The sequence below is a fragment of the Petaurus breviceps genome, unplaced genomic scaffold (genome assembly GCF_028583685.1).
Source record: "Petaurus breviceps papuanus isolate PSGF00001 unplaced genomic scaffold, PetGlider_PUasm1.0 90845, whole genome shotgun sequence".
Classification (NCBI taxonomy): Eukaryota; Metazoa; Chordata; class Mammalia; order Diprotodontia; family Petauridae; genus Petaurus; species Petaurus breviceps.
The window spans coordinates 25,031,413-25,036,681 of NW_027187359.1; the positions used below are offsets into that span (position 1 = coordinate 25,031,413).

The 5,269-nt window shown below is 34.6% G+C and overlaps 1 long non-coding RNA gene across 1 annotated transcript in view; it reads left to right on the top strand.

The window, feature by feature from the left end:
- The window catches only part of LOC138149293 (uncharacterized), a 33,397-nt gene that overhangs the window by 863 nt on the left and 27,265 nt on the right, over positions 1 to 5,269 (top strand). Inside the window, exon 2 of the long non-coding RNA XR_011165279.1 lies at positions 2,318 to 2,439. This is a non-coding gene — a long non-coding RNA (uncharacterized lncRNA). The remainder of the gene's footprint in view (positions 1 to 2,317; positions 2,440 to 5,269) is intronic.

The window sequence follows — 5,269 nt, forward strand, 5'->3', positions numbered from 1 at the left end:
TTTGAGCTTCGATTACAGGGATAGTCGCCTGAATTGTCAGGAAGCCAACAGTACAAAATGGCATGTGTGGCATTCTTGGAACTGTTATAGGTAGATTCTCTGCCTGGAAAAAGTTTTGCAGATGATCTAGGCACAGCCTAGGTAGAATTCTCCTGACTCTGTTTACCTATTGTGCTATTTCCTTTCTGAAAAGGAAAATTCTGACCAGCTTATCCTGAGGGATGCCCTGTAACTACATGATTAGTTTTCAGATATAACTTATGCCTGGAATCAAACAGAGCTAAGAGAGATTTTCCCTGTTATGATATATGACAATGTCATAAACTATGCCCCTCTTTTTTTTTTCCTTTTATAGCAAATTTCTATAATCAAAAGTTTTGTAAGTGAGCTACTAAATCTCTTAACTAATAGATTGATACTGGCATGTCTCTGAGTTACTATACTGGGATGCAAGTGTGAATTCCCAGCATGCACACATTGTCAGTGTTCAATTTCAACATATGTTCATGAGTATTTCAGGCATCCTAATCTTGCACCAAAGGCAGTCTAGTAATAAATGATTTTTAAGTAAAGTCAGTACATATTTTAAAGCTTCACATAATGGTTGTGCCCCACTTTTTTGCAAAAAAATTGGCAGAAAACATGATATGATTATGTGATGAAATACAGGGAAATAAGCAAAGAAAGGATCCTACCAAACTCCTTTTATAAAGTAAATATAATACTAATAGCTAAAACCAGGAAGAGTTAAAACAGGGAAAAGAAAATTATAGACCAATTTCATTAATGAATATGGATGCAAAAATCCTAAATAAAATGCTAGTTACAAGATTTCAACAATATATTACAAATATTATTCATTATGAATAAGTGGGATTTACACCAGGAATGTAGGGATGGTTTACCCTAAGGAAAACTAGTAACATGATTTATTATATCAATAATAGTAAAAAATCATATTAACAGATGCATAGAAAGCATTTGATAAAGTATAGCACTCATTTTGATTTTTACAAATTTGAAAATATAGGTAAAAATGAGTTTTATTTAAATAAATTTTTAAAAAACATGTTTATCTAAAACTATCAGCAAACATTATTTGTAATGAGGTTAAGCTAGAAGCCTTGCTAGTAAGATCAGGTATGAAACAAAGATGCCCACTGTCACCAATATTATTCAATATTGTATTGGAAATCCTAGCAAAAGCAATAAAAGAAGAAAAAGAAACAGAATGAATCAAAATAGGGAATGGGATAATAAAGCTATCTCTTTTTGCAGACATCATGATGCATCAGCATTGCTATATATCACAAACAAAACCCTTCAAGAAGAGATGGTAATAGATACCCCATTTGAAATAACTTAAGACAGTATAAAATACCTAGAAGTTCATTTGCCAAAACAAACCCAAAAACTATATCATATTTAAATAATTTGAAAAATATAAATTATTCATAGGTAGGCAGGGTCAATATAATAAAAATGAAGAGAAAAGTCAAGAATAGCAAAGAACTAATAAAAATATAATAAAAAATATATTATATATATATATATATATATGAAAGGAAGTTTAACAGTATCAAACCTTAAGCCACATTATAAGGCAGTAATTATCAAAGCTATGTGCTGCTGGCTAAGAAAAAGAAAAGTAGTTCATAATTTTTTTATAAAATATTCTTATATCAAGTATAGGATTTAGGTAAGGATAGTAATAGCAAATGGAACATGAACTGAAATTCTCTGAAGTTTTGAGATTGGTGAAACAAATTTACTAAATGATATAACTAGCAGAAGGATCTAGGAACCTCTAAATTTAGAACCAGAAAAAACAAAGCCTTGTAGCTGTCCTGAGAATAAGTCTCTTGTCCAAGAAAAGACATCTAGGGATCAGACAACTCCATGAGACATCTGGGACACAAAATGTATTGGTTAAATGGACATTGAGAATGGGTTGCTAGGATACAAGGAGATTTGATGTTAGCTAATATAGGTTATAACTATTGTATTGCTTTGGTCTTTTGTTTTAAGATGTTTACATTTAAGTTTTCTTGGTTACCTTGGTGACATGTAAATCTCCCTTCTCAGAACTAGTCCATTGTGAGCCCTCTAAGTAGTTTCATCTGGATCTGCCTTAATGTAATTGTGCCATTATGAGAATTGTAAGCAAACCTTGTTGCATTGTTTGAACCTAGACCTGTATAGCTGGGAAACTGGATCATCTCTATGTGTTATTTAGAGATTATAAACTAAGAACCTATGTTATGTTTACCTGAAGCAGATTCAAAGATTGATAGAAGGGTTTTTTTTTTTTCCTAAGGGCCCTTACCAGATTCTTCTGATTATTCTTAAAGCTACCAAAGTTGTGGGTATGAACTCCTGCATCATCTGAAGAAAGTCTGGGCTCCTGAGTGGATGGCAGAACCCTCTGGGGACCTAAAGGTTAGTTTAGAATGGACCCAGAAGTAGCTAACATTCAGATGCTAAAGCTGCCCCAAGATTCCAGCTGAGAGCTGAGTATAATATCCTAGTTTTTATTTTTCCTCCTCTTCTTTTTTGTTATGTGCTCAACTTCCAAGGCCAATTCAAGGGTGTGTTGGCATTTTCTCCCTTTACATTCTCTCCCCTCCTTTTTCTGCTTGCAAGCAAACAATGGCTATCAATGGTACCTGAAAAATATTTACCCAATAGGTCCCCTCAAAGAACTAACCCCCTGGGCAACATCTCTGTCCTGGCCCAACTGGCCTTCTGTGGCATACCTGTCTCTCCTGTATTGGCTATAAGGGTAGAGGGTCTTTTAGGGGCAACTCCTTTGGTCAAAAGGGGGAAATGTCAAGATAAAAAGAGACACCCTGTTTTCCAGAGCTAAGGCCCAGCAAACAATCTGTATCCTGAGCTTGGCATAACAGCAATCCTTTGCTCTCACCTTCTGGATGATCTCACCCCATGGAAAATGCTCTCATAGGATTTATGGTTTTATATGATATGTGTAATGATTTAGATTTGTTAGTGTTTCCCTATCTCCTAGGAACCTGAGAGGTAGAGCCAACATACTACAACAGAGAGTGATGAATCACATCTCCTATCACTCTGGCCACCATGTGCTTGTAATTGCTAAGTGAATTAAACCAGGTGTTGCACTCCTGTTCCTGCCATTCTAACTCTGGTTCTATACCCTGCTAAATGATCACAAGACTCAATGACCCTTAAGATCTGAGATAATCACAAGGTTCAATGATTCTAATAACTTAGAGACTGTTCCCATAGGATTCGAAAATGCCTGTATTGTCCCCAAAAATGACCACCATGGGAATTGTTTACTCAAGACCTAAGAGTGACTGGGTTGGACTCCACCATTTTTTTTTATGGTTTTCATACTTTAAAACCCTACCCTGGCCATAAAACATAAGATGTTCTTCTCATGAGGACTTCCACTTGCAAACATTTTCCTCACTTTAAAATTAAACTTTTGTTTGATTCCTGACTCTCCTGTCTCTAGCCTGCTTTGTTTGACTCCAGCCACCTACAGGTTAGAGAAAAATTTCAGGCATATTGACTATTTCTGCATGTAAATAAGTGTGTATATTATTCTATCTTTGAGCCAATTCCACTGAGAGTAAGATTCATTTGTTCCTCTCCCCTCCCTACTTCCCCCATTTCTTCCTCCACTATAAAATTTTTTCATGACTCTTTTATATCAGATAATTTATCCCATTTTACCTCTGTCCTTACCCCTTCTCCTAGTGCATTCCTCTTTCTCATTTTTTAGTTTTATTTTTTAGACAATCATACCATCACATTCAACTCACACCTCTGTTTTCTGCCTATATATACTCCTAACTGCCCTAATAATGAGGAAGGTTTTAGGAGTTATAAATATCATTTCCCATGCAGAAATACAGTTTGACCCCATCAAATCTCTTATGATTTCTCTTTCCTGTTTACCTTTTTATGCTTCTTTTGTACCTTACACTTGAAAGTCATTTAAAAAAATTCAACTCTTTTACAGTCATTTTATCATGAATTCTTGAAAGTCCTCTAGTTTACTGAATATCCATTTCCCCCCCTAAAGGATTATACTGTTTTGCTGGATAAGTGATTCTTGGTTGCAATACTAGTTCTTTTGCCCTATGGAATAACCTGTTCCAAGCCCTCTAATACTTTAATGTAGAATCTGCTAAATCTTGTGTTATTCTGACTGTCATTTCATGATACTTGAATTCTTTCTTTTGGTCCTCATAATATTTTATTCTTGATCTAGGAGGTCTAGAATGTTGCTATAATATTCCTGGGAGTTTTCATTTTGGGATCTCTTTCAGGAGATGATTGGTGGATTCTTTAAATTTATATTTTTGCTCTATCATTCTAGAATATCAGGAGAGTTTTCATTGACAATTTCTTTAAAGATGATGTCTAAACACGTTTTTTGATCATGACTTCCAGGTAGTCCAATAATAGTTAAATTATGTCTCCTTGATCTGTTTTCCATGTTAGTTGTTTTTCCTATGAAATATTTCATATTTTCTTCTTCTTTTAATTCTTTTGATGTTTGATTGTTTCTTGGCTTAATCTTAATCTCATAAAGTCATTAGCTTCCACTTGTCCAATTCTAAATTTAAGGAATTATTTACTTAAATGAGTTTTTGTACTCACTTTTCCATTTGACCAATTCTATTTTTTAAGGAGCTCTTCTCTTTGGATTTTTGTCCTCCTTTTACCACTTGTTCTATTCTGTCTTTTAAGGTGTTTTTTACTTCAGTATTTTTTGTACCTCCTTTACCAAGCTGTCGACTCTTTTTTTCATTATTTTCTTGCATCATTCTCATCTCTCTTCCCAAATTTTCCTCAGTCTTACTTGATTTTTTAAATTGTTTTTGAACTCTTCCATGGCCAGAGAGTAATTCTTGTTTTTCTTTAAGGTTTTGGATGAAAGGATTTTGACTTTGTTCTCTTCTGAGTGTGTTTTGCTTTTCCTTGTCACCATAGTAACTTTTTATGGTCAGAATTGTTTGCTCATTTTCCAGCCTATTTCTTGACTTATAACTCTATATTAAAGTGTGGCTCTGCTTCCCAAGGGGATGGTCCACTATCTCAAACTTCAAGTTTTGTTGTTTTTATGTGCAACTATTTTTAGAGGTAATTCTGGGGACCTGTAAGTTTTTGGCTCTTCCGAGGTGGTATGCTATAGGGAGAGGTATATTTACAATTCTCCCATACTGTACTTTGTGTGTGTGTGTGTGTGTGTGTGTGTGTGTGTGTGTGTGTGTGTGTG